This window comes from Microcaecilia unicolor, chromosome 2 (genome assembly GCF_901765095.1).
Source record: "Microcaecilia unicolor chromosome 2, aMicUni1.1, whole genome shotgun sequence".
Taxonomy (NCBI): Eukaryota; Metazoa; Chordata; class Amphibia; order Gymnophiona; family Siphonopidae; genus Microcaecilia; species Microcaecilia unicolor.
In genome coordinates, this window is record NC_044032.1 from 540,336,007 (window position 1) to 540,354,577 (window position 18,571).

The 18,571-nt window shown below is 48.1% G+C and overlaps 1 protein-coding gene across 2 annotated transcripts in view; it reads left to right on the forward strand.

The window, feature by feature from the left end:
- NIPA2 (NIPA magnesium transporter 2) overlaps window positions 1-18,571 on the forward strand; it is a 94,772-nt gene that overhangs the window by 63,200 nt on the left and 13,001 nt on the right. The gene's annotated exons all lie outside the window — the stretch shown is intronic.

An 18,571-nucleotide genomic window follows, 5' to 3' on the forward strand; every position in this document is an offset into this window, starting at 1 on the left:
TAGGCTGGGACGGTCTCTCTTTCTTCAGGATTTACCTTTTAGGTGGACAGCGCAATTGGAGGCAGGGTAAATGGTTAGAGTAGTAACGTGGAATGTAGGAGGTATCCACTCACCCATTAAGCAATCTAAAGTGTTGCAATATCTCCAACGCATCAGAAACTCACCTCTCAGAAGTGGAACATGCCAAATTGGTGTCCTGGTGGGTGGGGGAGTGTGTGGCCACGCCAGCAGTAGGTAAGAAAAGTGGGGTTGCGCTATTATTTCGGAAGGAGGTGGCAACGCACATTGAGAGAGTGGTTAATGACCGGGGGGGGGGGGGCGTTATGTTTTTTGCCATGTCACAATAGCCCGTAGAGCAGTAAGGTAGTATCTATGCCCCTAATCAGTTGGATGGTGCATTCTGTAAGAAATTGGTTGATACTCTTTGCGTGGAGGATAACGTCCCTTTATTGGTGGGGGGAGATTTTAATATGGTGTAGGACCCTCAAGTAGACAAGTCCGACCCACCAAGAGAGACGAGGTCCAGGTCATTTAGAGGTCTCCCACGATTTAGTTCGTTGTTAGATCTTTTGGATGTGTGGAGGGTCTTGCATCCGTCGGATTGAGACTACACACACTTATCACGAGCACATGCAACACAATCCAGGATAGATTATTTCTTGTCTTTTCGAACTTTGTTTAATGATATAGTGGATGCCCAGATAGGCCCTTACTTGATCTCAGACCACGCGGCAGTTTGGTTGGACTGGGAACCGGGTGGACGGGGGTCTTCTCGGTCGGCCAGGGCCTTTCCTTGTGCTTTATATCATGATGTGAAGTTCAGGGAGAGTCTGATGGCTAGTTGGGAGGATTATAGACATTTTTAATCAGTCGTCAGAATCAGAGGTGGTCTTATTTTGGGAAGCAGCTAAAGCTTTGGTGCGTGGGTCAATCATTAGTTATGCCAGTCATAAAAGGAGGGCCATGGATAGGGAGATTTTGCGATTGGAAAAAGAAATTGTGAAGTTGAGACAGAGGTATGGGAGGCAGGCGACAGCGGCTCTTAAGAGTGAACTTTTGGCTATGCAAATAGCTTTGAATTCTGTAATTCAAGAGTGTGCGGTTAAATCACAATGTTTTTACAAATATCAACTATATAAACATGGCAATAAAAATGGGAAATTCTTGGCACGTTTGCGTGAAAACAAATGTCTAGGACAGTGACCTCCATTAAAGACTCAACAGGAAGGATGGTACACTCCAATGTAGCAATATGTGAGATTTTCAAATCTTTTTATCAAACTTTACACAGAACAGGAGCTGGGTGATCTTCCAGGGCGTTTATGCTTGGAGAGCTTGGACCTCCCCAGGATCTCACGGGTTGATGGGGCATCTTTGAGTGCACCTATTCAGCCAGATGAGGTTTATGGGGCAATTAATAGCATTCCGTTGGGTAAGGCTCCCGGGCCTGATGGATTCCGAGCCGAATTTTACAGACTGTTGGGAGACAACATTGTTGAGCATCTAACCAAAGTATTTAACACTTGGGTGGCGGGGGGTTCCTTTCCCCAGCACTTGAACGTTGCGCAAATGATAGGAGAGGCCCTGACACTGGCAAACAGCTGACTGTGAATCGCCAGTGCAGCAGGAGGGAAAAGGGTTCATGGAAGTAAAAATAACCCTTTAGACGGGAGAGAGCGGGCTGAAGAGAGGGGGGTGGAGAAGGGAGAAAAAGCTGGCCAAGGAAGTCGGTCGGTGGGTAGGGGGTGGAGAAGGGAGAAAAAAGCTTAATAGACATGAGTGGAAGTGAGCCATCTAGTCCACTGTAAGCCTGGAAGCCAGTTTGGTTAATTTGTTTCCACTCCCCCACGCAGCCGTCATTGTCGTTCGCGTGAAACAAAGCAAGCCAAACATATGAGCAGCTGTGTATCCATGTTGTCGTTCTTTATTGTTGGTCCGTGTCTGTAACAAGTCTAAAGTTGTTTCAGTTGGATAGGCAGTGCCTTAAAAGTTGGATGAGAAATGTAGATATAGTAACAATTGAATATCACTAAAACATCTTCAAAAATTATTGTAGCTGGTAGAAACTGCAATTATAAACTCTATAGTTTGATTTTTCTTCACTGTGCTTCTATACAATACAGATATCCAGATTTCAGTGAGGATATCCTGTTTTCTAATGGGTTCATCATCTTTAACTGTTGTTGTAATCTGCCATGGGACGATAGAATATATTGAAATTAAATAGAAGTAGAATTAAACTCTCCTTTCATTGGGGCACATGAAATCACATTTTCATCTGTTTTGTAGTTTACCTCAGTGGCATAGCCACAGGTGGGCCTTGGCCCACCCAGTTAGGGCTCAGGCCCACCCAACAGTAGCACACATTTAGCTTGGCCAGACTTCCCCTTGATGGTAACAAAAACACTGCTCTCCACGATAGTTTTCAGCGCATGCTTGTTGCAGACTGCCAAGATGCAGAGAAACATTTTTCCACCAGCTGAGATATTTTTTTGGTGTTGGGGGGAGAACACTTGGTGCCCACCCACTTCTTGCCTAGGCCCACCCAAAATCTGCTGTCTGGCTACGTCCCTGGTTTACCTTTTAGGTACACAGATGGATTTTTCTGTTTTGAGCATGTTTCAGGGGCAAGTGGTTTTATAAGTCAAAATAAAAATAAATATTTTGTTTCATGCAGATCTCTTTTTCTCCGAGGACAAGCAGGCTGCTTGTTCTCACATATGGGTGACGTCTGACGGCAGCCCCAGGAACGGAATCTTCCTAGCAACAAAGTTTGCAGAGCCATCGTGCGTGCGCACCGCGCATGCGCGACCGTCTTCCCGCCCGAAACGCGAACGTGCCTCAGTCTCTTTTTTTTTTCCGTGGTCAGGGTGGCTGTTTTTTCACTGCTCTGCGCCCCAGAAAGAGCCCTCACAGCTTGTTTTCGCTGTTCATCTTCATTTGCTCTTCGGGATTTTTTCTGTCGAGTTTCTTGTTTAGTTAAAAAAAAAAAAAAAAAAAGATTTCCTTTACCGCTTAGTGTTTGGGCTCTTAAGTTTCATTTTGCTTTCGTGCGCAGCCGAACGGGGGGTTTTCCCTGGTATTGGTGCCTTTTTTCGGCATCATCATGAGTTTGATTTCGCCGACGCGATTTTTCCGCTCATGGCTTCAAAGCCTGCCAGTGGCTTCAAGAAGTGCATGCGGTGCAACCGGACGATCTCGCTCATTGATCCGCACGTTTCGTGTCTTCAGTGTCTGGGGGCTGGTCATCGTCCCAACGCCTGCACTTTGTGTCTTCAACTCAAAAAGAGGACCCAGGCAGCGAGATCGGCTCAGCGGAACCTGCTGTTCGGAGCCCTGTCCGGTTCTTCAACGTCGACGTCAGTAGCGTTACTGAGGTCATCGATGGCGGTATCGATGTCAGCGTCAGAGAGTGCATCGACGTCGGGAGCGCAGGTGATGGCTGCCCATAGGGCCCCCCATGCTGGTAGCAGTGATCCATCGAGTGGGTCTCCACCTGTCTCGAGGGCTCCTGCGGTACAGAGCCATCGGGACCATCCTCTTTCGGACCCGTCCCCGAGGAGGCGTGTGGATTCCACGTCCTCCTCGTCGGTACCGGGGGCTTCGGGTGACGTGCTTTGAGCGAAGGTGAAGAAGTATCATCATCGGTCGCCTTCCCGCCACGGTACCGAGAGTTCCGGGGCGCCGAAGGATTTGGCACCCGGTAAGCATCGACGTCGAGAGGACCGCTCCCCCTCTATCCAGGCGGTGTCAATGCGCTTCTCGGACAGCCCGGTACCGCCTCCCCACCCCAGGCAGGTTCTGGCATCATCTCCTGCACCGGCCTCTCAGCTTCTCTCGACAGATGCTCCTGACGAGCGCCTCCGAGCCATCCTTCCTGGGATCATGGAAGGGCTGCTGCGATCGTCAGCTTCGGTACCGGGGGTGCTTGCGGCGGCTGGCTCCCCACCCATGGTGAGGTCTCCGGTGCCGTGTGCGGTATCAGCTTCGGTGACCACCCGAGTTGACTCCCCGGCATCGTCGATGGAGGGAGCTTCATCGCTGCCAGTGCGGGAGTCTTCTTCTCAACCCTGCCATCGAGGACGTAGTGCCTCGGCATCGAGACGGGCTCGGATTCGGACTGCAGTCAGGGAACTGGTGTCCGATACCGAGGGGGAGGACTCGTGGGAAGCAGAGGAAAACCCCAGATATTTCTCTGACGCGGAGTCTTGTAACATAGTAACATAGTAGATGACGGCAGAAAAAAAACCTGCACAGTCCATGTGGTCTTCCCTCTGATCCCACTCCTTCACCAGAGAGGAAGCTTTCTCCTCCTGAGAGCTTGTCCTTCTCCTCTTTTGTCCGGGAAATGTCTATGGCCATTCCCTTCCCAGTGGTTTCTGAGGATGAGCCCAGGGCTGAGATGTTCAAGGTCCTGGACTATCCTTCCCCACCTAAGGAATCGTCCACTGTTCCTCTGCATAATGTCCTTAAACAGACATTGCTGACGAACTGGGCGAAACCGTTATCTAATCCCCACATTCCCAAAAAGATTGAGTCCCAGTATAGGATCCATGGGGACCCAAAGTTGATGAAGACCCAGTTGCCTCATGACTGGTGTTGTGGATTCTGCTCTCAAGAAAGCCAGGAGTCCTTGGGATTACGCCTCGGCGCCCCCAGGGAGCGAGTCGAGAACCCTAGACTCTTTTGGGAGGAAGACCTGTCATTCTGCTATGCTCGTGTCCAAGATTCAGTCCTACCAGCTCTACACGAGCATCCACTTGCGGAACAATGTGCGGCAGTTGGCGGACTTGGTTGAGAAGCTCCCGTTGGAGCAAGCCAAGCCTTTTCAGGAGGTGGTCAGGCAGCTGAAGGTGTGTAGGAAATTCCTGTCCAGGGGTGTCTATGACACTTTTGATGTTGCGTCCAGGGCCGCTGCTCAAGGGATAGTGATGCGCAGACTTTCATGACTGCGTGCCTCTGACCTGGAGAATCGAGTCCAGCAGTGGATTGCGGATGCTCCTTGCCGGGGGGATAACATTTTCGGTGAGAAGGTCAAACAGGTGGTAGAGTAGCTCCACCAGCGGGACACCGCATTCGACAAACTCTCCCACCGGACGCCTTCAGCATCTACTTCATCAGGTAGACGTTTTTATGGGGGAAGGAGGAATGTTCCCTATGTTTCTAATAGGCTTAGGTACAATCCACCTTCTCGCCAGCCTGCTCAAGCTAAGCCCCAGCGCACTCGTTCACGTCAACAACGTGCACCTCAACAGGCCCCTGCAGCTCCCCAGCAAAAGCAAGGGACGGGCTTTTGACTGGCTCCAGGCAAGCATAGCCGACATAAAAGTGTCCGTGCCGGACGATCTACCGGTTGGGGGGAGGTTAACATTTTTTTCACCAAAGGTGATCTCTTGTAACATCCGACCGGTGGGTTCTTCAAGTCCGGCTGGGATACTCCCTCAATTTGATATCAAAACCTCCAAATTGCCCTCCGGGAGCTCAGTCTTTCAGCTCCCAGCACAGGCAGGTACTTGCAGAGGAACTCTCCACCCTTCTCAGCGCCAGTGCAGTCGAGCCCATACCATCGGGGCAGGAAGGGCTGGGATTCTATTCCAGGTACTTTCTTGTGCAAAAGAAAATAGGGGGGATGCGTCCCATCCTAGACCTAAGGGCCCTGAACAAATATCTGGTCCGAGAAAAGTTCAGGATGCTTTCCCTAGGCACCCTTCTTCCCATGATTCAGGAAAACAATAGGCTATGCTCTCTTGTCGTAAAGGATGCTTATACTCACATCCCGATACTACCAGCTCACCAGCAGTATCTTCGATTCCGTCTGGGGACACGGCATTTTCAGTATTGTGTACTACCCTTTGGTCTCGCCTCTGCGCCCAGAGTATTTACAAAATGCCTGGCAGTTGTAGCGGCGTTGCTGCGTAGATTGGGAGTGCGTGTGTTCCCTTACCTTGACGATTGGCTGGTGAAGAACACCTCGCAGGCAGGAGCTCTACAGTCCATGATGACTATTCAACTCCTGGAGCTACTAGGGTTTGTGATAAATTATCCAAAGTCCCACCTTCTTCCAGTTCAAAGACTAGAATTCATAGGAGCTCTGCTGGACTCTCAGACTGCTCATGCCTACCTCCCTGAAGCGAGGGCAGACAATCTTCTGGCTCCTGTTTCCTGGGTACGAGCGTCTCAGCAGATCACAGCTCGGCAGATGTTGAGATTGCTCGGCCACATGGCCTCCACAGTTCATGTGACTCCCATGGCCCATCTTCACATGAGATCAGCTCAATGGACACTAGCTTCCCAGTGGTTTCAAGCTGACGGGGATCTAGAGGACGCAATCCAGCTGTCCACGGGGTTTCTCAGATCCCTACATTTTGGACAATTCGATCCAATTTGACCTTGGGGCGTCCCTTTCAAATTCCTCAGCCACAAAAAGTGTTGACAACGGATGCGTCTCTCCTCGGGTGGAGAGCCCGTGTCGATGGGCTTCACACTCAAGGACATTGGTCCCTCCAGGAAACCGGTTTTCAGATCAATCTCCTGGAGTTGCGAGCGATCTGGAACGCTCTAAAAGCTTTCAGAGATCGGCTGTCCAATCAAATTATTCAAATTCAGACAGACAATCAGGTTGCCATGTATTACATCAACAAGCAGGGGGGCACCGGATCTCGCCCCCTGTGTCAGGAAGCCATCCAGATGTGGCTTTGGGCTCGCCGTCACGGCATGTTTCTTCAAGCCACATATCTGGCAGGCGTAAACAACAGTCTGGCCAACAGGCTGAGCAGGATAATGCAACCTCACGAGTGGTCTCTCAACTCGAGAGTGGTACGTCAGATCTTTCAAGCGTGGGGCACCCCCTTGGTCGATCTCTTTGCTGCTCAGACCAATCACAAGGTCCCTCAGTTCTGGATACTTTCCAGACTTCAGGCCCACGACAGGCTAGCATCGGACGCCTTTCTCCTTTATTGGGGGAAGGGTCTCCTGTATGCGTATCCTCCCATATCTTCTGGTGGGGAAGACTTTGCTGAAACTCAAGCAGGATCGCGGGACCATGATTCTGATTGCGTCCTTCTGGCCGCGCCAGATCTGGTTCCCTCTTCTTCTGGAGTTGTCCTCCGAAGAACCATGGAGATTGGAGTGTTTTTCAACCCTCATAACTCAGAACGAGGGGGCGCTTCTGCATCCCAACCTCCAGTCCCTGGCTCTCACGGCCTGGATGTTGAGAGCGTAGACTTTGCCTCCTTGGGTCTGTTGGAAGGTGTCTCCCGAGTCTTGCTTGCTTCCAGGAAAGATTCCACTAAAAAGAGTTACTCTTTTAAATGGAAGAGGTTTGTCATCTGGTGTGACAACAAGGCCTTAGACCCTCGCTCTTGTCCTACACAGACCCTGCTTCAATACCTTCTGCACTTGTCTGAGTCTGGTCTTAAGACCAACTCCTTAAGAGTTTATCTTAGTGCAATTAGTGCTTATCATTATCGTGTAGAAGGTAAGCCTATCTCTGGACAGCCTTTAGTTGTTCGCTTCACGAGAGGTTTGCTTTTGTCAAAGCCCCCTGTCAAACCTCCACCAGTGTCATGGGATCTCAATGTCGTTCTCACCCAGCTGATGAAACCTCCTTTTGAGCCACTGACTTCCTGCCATCTGAAGTACTTAACCTGGAAGGTCATTTTCTTGGTGGCTGTTACTTCAGCTCGTAGAGTCAGTGAGCTCCAAGCCTTGGTAGCCCATGCTCCATATACTCAATTTTATCATAACAGAGTAGTCCTCCGCACTCACCCTAAGTTCTTGCCCAAGGTGATGTCGGAGTCCCATCAGAACCAGTCAGTTGTCTTGCCAACATTCTTTCCCCGTCGTCATACCCGCCCTGCTGAACGTCGGTTGCACACATTGGACTGCAAGTGAGCATTGGCCTTCTATCTGGAGCGGACAAGCCTATTCAGACAGTCCGCCCAAATGTTTGTTTCTTTTGATCCCAACAGAAGGGGAGTATCTGTCGGGAAACGCACCATTTCAAATTGGCTAGCAGATTGCATATCCTTCACTTACGCTCAAGCTGGGCTGAGAGTCATTTCACAGCTCATAGTGTTAGAGCCATGGCAGCGTCAATGGCCCACTTGAAGTCAGCCACTATTGAAGAGATTTGCAAGGCTGCGATGTGGTCATCAGTCCACACATTCACATCTCATTACCGCCTTCAGCAGGATACCTGACGCGACAGTCGGTTTGGGCAGTCGGTGCTGCAGAATCTGTTTGGGGTTTAGAATCCAACTCCACCCCCCTAGGCCCATTTTTGTTCTGTTCCAGGCTGCACTCTCAGATGTTTTTTCAGGTCAATCTATGTTATGTCCTCGCCGTTGCGAGGCCCAATTGACCCTGTTTGTTGTTTTGAGTGAGCCTGGGGGCTAGGGATACCCATATGTGAGAACAAGCAGCCTGCTTGTCCTCGGAGAAGGCGAAGTTACTTATCTGTAGCAGGTATTCTCCGAGGACAGCAGGCTGATTGTTCTCACCAACCCACCCACCTCCCTTTTGAAGTTGTATCTCTCCTTCCCTTTGCTTGTAATTTGACTGAGGCATGTTCGTGTTTCGGGCGGGAAGACGGTCGCGCATGCGCGAGGGCTCTGCAAACTTTGTTGCTAGGAAGATTCCGTTCCTGGGACTGCCGTCGGACGTCACCCATTTGTGAGAACAATCAGCCTGCTGTCCTCGGAGAATACCTGCTACAGGTAAGTAACTTCGCTTGCTTAAACATAAATGGGTTATAAATCCCTAATGCAGTCCATTGGTTTTCTTATATTTTATTCTTGTAATGACTTATACTGTGTCAAAACTAAAAACTCTTTATTAGGTCGATAATAAAAGGAATACTATCCACCCTAAAAAGTTGTTTTGTGGCTGTACATGAGGAATGGTGGTATTGAATAAATAAGTGTATGTTTGTGCCCCTAGTCAAGAAATCCTAACATTAGTGGAACATAGCCACAGAGGCATGGTATGGTCGCATTTTTAATATGGTAATACTAGGGCCCAGCTAAGGAACAGGTTATTTTTTTTTTTTTTTAAAGAAGTTTTTATTAAATAAAGAACAAACATACAAATGTAACTGCAAGTATTCAGTCGGATACTTTCCAGGTTAATAGTATAACATCATCAACATAGCTTTAACCAACTGTTTATATCCCCCTTTCCCACCAAGGAACAGGTTATTTTGATTTAGTCTTCACTGGACCAAACTTGCTTCCCTTGTGCCATCACTATCTAGCAGGATACACAGTGTCTTAAAAGGTGGTGGATAAAGGATTTTTTGTTGTTGTTGTAATCTGCCATGGGAAGATAGAATATATTGAAATTAAATGAAAGTAGAATTAAACTCTCCTTTCATTGGGGCACATGAAATCACATTTTCATCTGTTTTGTAGTTTACCTTTTAGGTACACAAATGGATTATTCTGTTTTGTTTCTACCTAATTCATGTTTAATGCAGGGTATAAATGTAATAAACTACATGAATAACCTCATCGACCTCCCAACCAGAAACAGATCAATGTCTTCTCGTACTTACCTCAATTTACACCTTCCCAACTGCAAAGATATTAAATACAAAACCTCCTATGCATGCAGTTTCTGCTTTTTAGGCAGCCAGCTTTGGAACGCTCTACCTAGATCCATCAATAATCAATGACCATCTGCCCTTCAGAAAAATGTTGAAGACTCATCTCTTCAAGAAAGCTTACCCTAATGACCCAATTTAACTTTTTAAGCCCAGCCACATTATTCCTGTCCTGACGATTATTATACCTTAGGCCATGTGGTCACGTGATGGTTTGAGGGAGGAAGTCGTGTATTCCATCTGTCCGGGACTTCCCCTCCCCCCCCTTGCGATAAAACAACGGAAAAACGCCGCGGTACTTTCCTTTAACCGGCACAGCTTGTGTGGGAAAGTATATGGATCATTTTGTCACCCGCGAAATGAGACCGACGCCAAGTAGAATGGCGAAAAAAAGCGGCGAGAAGCAGTCTGGGCCTGAAGAAAACAAGATGGCGCCGGACCCGACATTAACACCGCCGCCACAGTTCCACCCGCTCCAGTTGCAGCAGCTCACTGAGGCGGTGAAGAAAGCGGTTGAGCCTCAATTCACCAAACTATCAGACCAGCTGGCGGGGGTAGAAGCCCGCTTAGACGAAACGACCTGCAGGACAGGGGAGTTGGAGGTCCGAGTAGCTGAACTGGAAGATGCGGGAGCAGCCAAGGATATAATAGTACAAGACCTGCAAAAAGAATTGCTGAGGCAAACGCAACATTTAGATGATATGGAGAACCGATTGAGACGATCGAACTTGCGATTGATTGGCATTCCCGAATCAGTCCCAGACCGGTCCCTAGCGACGCAGTTGGAACGCTGGCTGAAAACGGAGCTAGTGCTTTCGGATAGCTTTGCACCTTTATGCCTGGAGAGGGCGCATCGGCTGGGACGGAGGGCCGCTGCTGGAAATAGACCCCGGGCAGTTATAATCAAGGTACACAACTTCCTCCATAAGGAGGAAATCTTGAGAGGAGCCAGAGCGAAATGGGATACCTTGGCTTATGATGGCATAGCAGTGAAGATATTCCAGGATTATTCTGCCGCTTTGCAGGAGCGCAGAAAGGCCTTTGCCCCTATGTGCCGCCAGCTAGCCCAGAAAAATCAAAGATTTATGCTCCTCTATCCAGCACAGTTAAAAGTGCTGCAGGAGGGAGGCTGGCAGACTTTTCGAACTCCAGAAGAAGCGCAAGTCCTGTTAAAAACCAAACCACCCATGGGAACGGACCAGAATAGCTGAGAGAGACACTAGCTATGTGGAGCCATGGGAAACTGGTTGGCAGAAACGCTCAAACAGGTTTGGCGAGGCACAAGGCCACCTTCCTATAGGGAAGATATCTATATGAGAACACAAGGTTTGTTAAGAGCACTGAGTTGTTTGAAAGGTTGAGTTGATTGTGGGGGAGGGGATGGTTGAGGCGAAGTAATTGTATAACAGCTGGTATGAATGGATACGTCCAGAAAGGGCGAATAGCCTGGGGGAAGAAGGGGGGCTTAGCAAAGGAAATAGACAGGAGATAGACCCGGCACAGAAAGGCCCAGCTCTTATACAACGGGGGAGGGGGGAACCCGAAATCATGAGACCTCTATGCTCCTACTAAAAGGAAGTTATTTAGGATTAAATAAAGGGCGGGAGGGAAGGAGGGAAGGGATGAAGAAAGGGGGGATGGGTAAGGATGGGGAGAGGGAGTAGAGGAGAGGGGAGGGAGGAAGTTAGCATACAACAGCTTTCCGCACCCACATGCGCACACAGCCTAATAAGGGAACGGGCAAGTCTGGGCGCCCGTGCCCCACACATTCAAAATGAAAGTCATAGAAAACTTGCCCAGAACATTAGACAATTATGGCCAGAGTGACTCGTATTATTTCATGGAACGTGGGGGGGTATAGCAACGCCAGTGAAAGATCAAAAATATTACAGGCCTTGCAGAGACACAAAGCGGATGTAGCTTGCCTCCAGGAAACTTGACTCTCGGAGGCAGAACATTGTAAGCTGAAGCGGTCGTGGGTGGGGGAGGTCTTTGCAGCCTCGGCTGAGGGCAGAGCACGGGGAGTGACTATTTTGGTCAGGAAAGGTATTGCGGCAAAGACAGAACTAGTTACGGCAGACCCTCAGGGAAGGTATGTCCTGGTTCACTTGTGGCTCCAGGGCAGGGAATTTCTGCTGGTCTCCCTATACGGCCCCAATATTTACACACCAACTTTCTTTCAGTCAATAATAAAGCAGTGTGCTCCCTACCCCTTGCTGAAACTGCTGGTCTGTGGAGATTTTAATTTAATAGCAGACCCGGAGCTGGATACCACCAATCCGCGGGATGTGCCACAGGGAGGGAGTAGAAAAAGGGCCCTTCAGACGTTTATGCGCACCCTGAACCTAGTGGATGCTTGGAGAGTTCTGCATCCTGAAACAAAAGACTATACTCATTTGTCTAGGGCCCATGGCACCAGCTCTAGGATTGATTACACACTGATGGATAGTCGGGCATTCTCCTGGGTGCGTAACACAGGAATAGGCCCCACAGAGGTATCGGACCACGCGATTGTGTGGCTGGAATTAGAAGTCCCAGAATACTATCAACATACAGGGGGATGGAGATTCCCGGGGTATTTATATGGGAACAAAGAATTCACACATTACTTACATACAAAATGGGAGGAGTATGAGAGATTTAACAAGCAACATGCAGTCAAACCAAAGCTTTACTGGATGGCCTCCAAAGCGGTTATGAGAGGAGACATAATAGCCTTTGTTCAAGCGCGTAAGAAAAAGCAGGCTAGGGCAATCTTACACTTGGAAGCTCAACTCCAGAAGAGCAAAAAAAAAGTACATAAAGGCCCCGACCGCAGCAAATAAAGAACAGTACTTAGTTGCCCAGGTGGCTCTTAATACTCTTATTCATAGTCAAACCACGAGATCTTTGCTATATTATAAGTGCAGATTGCAGCGGTTTGGTAATAAAGCAAGGTACTATGCTAGCAAGACTGATCAAAACAGGTGGGCCAGGACGGGTGATCACTTCAATACGGGACCCTAGAGGAACAACAAAGCATAAAAGTGAGGATATAGGGCAGGTATTTTATGATTATTTTAGTACGCTTTATGGGGAGACACGGGGGAGGAACATAGAACCATTAGCAGGCTATTTAGAGCGGGTAGGACTCCCCAGACTCCAGACACAGCATATCGACACAAAAAATAGGCCCATTACTGGAAAGGAAGTGCAGGATACCATTAAGGCACTGGCCCTGAGTTCAGCTCCGGGGCCAGATGGCTTTATGGGAGAATATTATAAAATCCTCCCCAAACCAGGGCTGGAAGCAATGGGGAAATACCTGGAACAAGTGATTGAGGATAGGGAGTTTCCACAATATGCGAATGAAGCCCTAATCATGCTGATACCCAAACCAGGGAAAGATGGAGCACTCCCAGGGTCCTATAGGCCCATTTCCTTGATCAATGTCGATGTAAAGATCCTGGCTCGCATACTTGCCACTCGCCTGGGACAGTTACTCCCAGATCTTATAGGAGAAGAGCAAGTGGGATTTGTAAGGAATAGGCAAGCAGGGAGCAATGTTAGACGTCTCCTCCTGGCGATGGCAAAGTGTCAGCGAGAACAGGAATCAGCACTGATACTTAGCTTGGATGCCGAACAGGCGTTTGACAAGGTGGACTGGGGATACATGTTTGGACTATTAACTTACATGGGAGTTCAGGGGTGGTTTGGAGATGTGTTAAGGGCATTGTATAATAACCCCCGAGCAGCAGTACTGGTAAATGGAGTGAGGGGGGAGTCTTTTGAGATTAGGCAGGGAACCAGACAGGGATGTCCCCTTTCGCCCCTTCTCTTCATATTGGCAATGGAACCCCTGCTCCGCGCGCTACAGATGGACGGGGAAGTGACGGGGGTCCCGCTGGAGGGTGGCATAGTCAAAGCCCTGGCATTTGCCGATGACCTCCTTGTGATCACCCAGCAACCGGAACACTCAGTAATTAGGGCTTTACAGGTGGTGGAGGATTTTGGGACTCTATCAGGATATACATTGAACATCCGGAAATCTAGGGCACTGGAGGTGTTGCAGGGAGATACTATCAGGCAAAGGTTGACGCTGCCTATGGAGTGGGAGGAGGAGGCTATAAAGTACCTAGGAGTTACAATCCCTCGAGAGCTCCCACAAATGTATGAGTGGAATGTGAGAAAGCTGTTGAATGACACAAGGTTGAGTCTGCAAATGTGGCAAGGATTTCCCATTTCACTCCTGGGTAGGATAGCTCTTTATAACATGGTGATAGTGCCCAGGTGGTTGTACGTGTTCCAGACCTTGCCATTATACCTGTCTAAGCCAGATGAAAAGAGACTAAATTAAATTCTGCAAGTCTACTCGTGGGCGAAGAAAAAACCGAGAATAGGACTGTCAACTTTATACCTGCCGGTAGAGTTCGGAGGCTTAGGACTGTTGAACTTACGCTATATGACAATTGCCAGTGGACTGAGACATGTGAATGACTGGCTCAGATGCACACAATACTTTACCCCAACCTCCCTGGAATTGACGGAGGTGAAGCGGAGACATATTGGCTACCTGCTGCACAGGAAAAGCAAGGGAGAGACCAATTTACTGGTAGAGGCACAATTGTTGCCGGCGGCACAGGCGGTGTGGCGTTGGCTCTGCCGGCACCACGGGTTCTCGGCTCGCATGACCCCCTATCTTCCAATTTGGGGTAATTTGGAATTTCCGCCGGGACAGAGCCACGCGGCCTTTAAGCGATGGAGGAGCAATGGACTGGAGTACCTCCTACAGGCGATAGATGAAAAAGGGAAAATCAAGTCATGGGAGGAGCTTAGGAACCAGTTTTCTCTGAACCCGTCAGATTGGTTCCATTACTACCAATTAAAGCACTATATAATTAGCCTTCCACAAGAAGCATTGACAGAAGATGTGCAGGAGGAGCTGGGGTCAGCACTCTCGTTGGGAGCACAGCAGAAAGTCCCGCTAACGTATTACCACAGACATTTAAAGGACATGGCAAAAGAGCCAGACTTTGAGACATTGTCACACAGATGGAGCACAGAGCTGGAAGCCGAAATTACGGCAGCCATGGTACGGGAACACTTATTAGGCTATCGCAAGAATACGGATCAAACATACTACTGGGAACTTCAATCTAAATTTACAATGAGAGCCTATATCCCCCCAAGAAGGGCGTTTCACATGGGACTGTCGCCAGATGGAGCGTGCCCCAAATGTAAAGGGGAGGGTGCAACTCTGGGCCATATGTTTTGGGGCTGCCCGCGAGTGAGAACCTTTTGGAGAATGTTGGCTCAGCAGACTGCTGTCATCTGGGAGATACATTGGCAAGTTGAGGCCAAACTTCTGTTTGGACACCCCCGGCTGACGGGATACCTGCCAAGGGGATACCGGGCGTTTGTATCAAGAGTCATAATGGTGGCAAAGAGGACAATACTACTGGCATGGCTGTCTGCGGAGGGCCCTACACTCCCTCAGTGGAGAGGACAGATGATCCACTTGTTGCGCACTGAGAGAACAAGATTGGGAGCTCAAAGGCTGCAGATTATAAAAACATTCTGGCATTGCTGGACTCCTTTCTGGCTGACTTTGACACCCCAAGCCAGAGGACAGATAATGAACAGGGAAGTGGAAGCCAAGTAATCACAGCATGGGGATGCGGACTATAACTGTGATAGAAGAGAAGGGAGGGGAGGGGGCAAGGGGAGGGAGGGAGGGAAGGAGGGGGGAGAAAACTGTAAAAAGTTGTTGGAGAGCGAGTAGTAATGCAGATCAGGGTGAACAATGACCTAGATGCTAGAGTGTATGTGTTAGATATGTAAACTGTTCAAACCCTATTGGAAATGTTGTGCTGAGGTTTTTCAACAATAAAAAATCATTGAACCATACCTTAGGCCATGTCTCCCAATCTCCTTATGCTCATCCCTCGATCTTGTCTTCTCCATTCTTCCTACTCCTTACCTCTCCCAATCTCCTTTCCTTTTGCACATCTCTGTTTACCTCTCCATGTTTAATTTACATATCCTTAAAACCCCACTATTACTATGTTTACTACAATTTGTAATATTCTCATTCAAACTTGTATTTGTATTTACTATGTAAGCCGCATTGAACCTGCTATGTGTGGGAAAGCACAGGGTACAAATGTAATAAATAAATAGAGAGAAACTCTGAATGTTGAGCACCTGATTCTCATAACATGATGACTGTTTTAGTGGCCTTGACCAGGAGAAAAAAAATCTCTGCACAAATATAACATGTGCTAGAGTGTCCCTATAACCAGCCCCTCCAAATGAAACACTGGGGAGTGCTGAAAGAGACAGGGAAAAAGGTTAACATTTTTGCAATTCTCTATATTTAGGGATTATATCTGCCCATGTCCAGGCTCTGCAAATTGTCCAAAATGCTGCTGCTTAGTTGATAACGGGAGTAGACTGACCTGCACATATTATACCTATATTGAAGAGATTACATTGGTTGCCAATTTTTTAAACAATTGTATCTGTAAATGCCTAGGTACTTTACTGACATGTTGAAACTGTATATGCTAGTCAGAGTCCGCCAAGTATTTGTTTGGGCCATCAGTTAAAACGTGCCACTATTTGGAGACTCGAAATTGTGCTTTTACTATGGCTGCTCCTCTTCTATGGAATGGGCTTCCTAGTTATTTATGGTGTTTTGAAAGTGTACAACAGTTTATTAGAATATTGAAAAACCATTGTTTTGTTAAGACCTTTTTAGAAGAGTAAATTTCTGTATTATTTTACTGTTTTGCTTGTGCCTTTCTGAACAGGGTTTTTGGGTGTGATGATTTAAACTTCTTTTTGATTGTGATTATTGTTTATGAATGCTTATTTGTAACCCGCCTTATTAAAGGCAGGATATAAATTTTAAAATAAATAAGTCTGGTTGACCCATCTCTTTAACAAGGCATACCACAAAGATCAACAAATGTGAACTCCTCCACATACATCCAGAATAGTCTTATTATATCTGCTTGTTATACTAGTATCATGTTTTATCATAATCATGTTACCCAAGATCTTTCTGTAATACTAAATGTGTATCTTCTCATATATTTCCACTATTCATGATGTATTGTAAGCCACATTGAGCCTGCAAAGAGGTGGGAAAATGTGGGATACAAATGCAATAAATAAATAAAAGCATAAAAAATTGCATAGGCTATGTGCTTTTCACACTCTTGCCTGGCTACTAGCATACAGAATTCTGCAGCTTTCTCTGGAGGCAGAGTGCCAGCAAACTTTGTCACACTGTGCACCTTCACAGTAAATGTTGAGCTGATAGGACTGGATATAGGAAATGAGCATTGAGCCCTAAAACACTTTCCTCCCAAAAGACTACAGAGTGTGAGCATCTCTGCTTGGGTGAGACGAGGCATGGGTCCTCGAGCTTCTGGCTCTTTTGAGAGTGGATTTGACTACCATGGAATGGTGAGGAAGCTGTTGCTTCTCAAATCTGAAGCCTTCTGGACTCTGTATGTATACAGTCCACCTTCTTTGTTACAGGCTGAAGAGTGAGAAGGGTCTCCCAATTCCTCATCTGTGCAGTCTTAAGGATGCTCTGGATGGCATTGTAACAGGCTCCTTAGGAGGAGAATCAATCAAGGATGTACAACATCTCAGCCCGGGATAGCTCCTCTGGAGGAGACCCTCTCCTTTCTTGGGGTAGAAAGAGGGGTAAGACGGCTAGCCAAGGGCTCCCTCCTCTAAGGGCTCCTCTGGCTCAACCGCAGACCCCAAAGAGCAGTCCGTATCAGTTAAGTACTCCTCATGAGAAGTCTGAGTCTGTGCCTACTTTGGGCCACTAGGCACATGGCAAGGCTCTGATTAAGAGTGCCATGGTAAGGGTCTCTCCTGCTCTCCAGGATTGCTTCCTCCTACGATGGGCTGGGGAGGAGCACCGGATCAGGCGGTGCTGACTCCAATGACTTACGGGGCACTGGTGTCGACAACTTCCTAACAGGCACGGTGTAGGTCTCCAAGATGGACTGGGATGTATCGGTATTACATCAAGCCAAGATATGCTCCTCTTGTAGTATGAGTTAGAACTGCTCCTTGGAGACAGGCATCAGTAAAGACAGGGTCAGTGCCGGTATGGGCCAGCCTGCAAAGATGTAGAAGCCAAACTAGAGGCAGAATCTCGGCTCTGGGGAAACTGGCACATTGACACTGCTTTGGAGGGGAAGCAGCCCTCTTGACACCGATGCTTCTCGGGTACCAGAGATGCTGATGTCATGAAGCTCTTGGTACCGTGCTTCAAGGAGGACCCATGTTGATGCTTCTTTGTCTCTGCTCAGTGCACATCATCAGGAGTTCCTGCTGAGAAAATCCACCCCCCCCCCCCCCCCCGGTTGGATTGAAAATTGTTCAGAAACAGTACCGCAAATTCGCACTTGAAAAGAGCACCTTGACAAGAATGAAACCATACCTGCTGCCCAATACCAAAGACATGAAGTGTATTGAGAATAGCCTATGGCATACACAGACTCTCATGGCTGCATGTTTCAGATCTAGAACCAGCAATTCAAGAAAAGCTGGTGGATGTCCCTTACTGAGGTGACGGTCTGTTTTGGGGACAAAGTGGAAGAAGTCGCTGACTACATTAAGAAGGTTGGACACCATAAAGTCCCCTGTTTTGGCCTGCTCCTTGTTTTTGGGCACCAGTTGGAAGGGTTCCTACTATTCTCAAAGGTGTAGATTCACTCCCTTGATTCACCTTCCTCAACAGACCCAGGCCTCATGCTTTTGTCCTAGGCAGCAGTAGGCCCAGAAGTCCAAACCAGCTCCCTAGTCTAATCAGGGGGTGAGCTTTTGTCTAGTTCCAGTAGAGTGTACCAAAATAAAAGTACGTGGTCTGAACAACCTGCTGGTCGGGAAGAAACAATTTTTTCCAAGAAAGGTAGCCCCTTGTAACCTCAAACCAGTGGGTCCTTCAAATAGTTTAGGAGA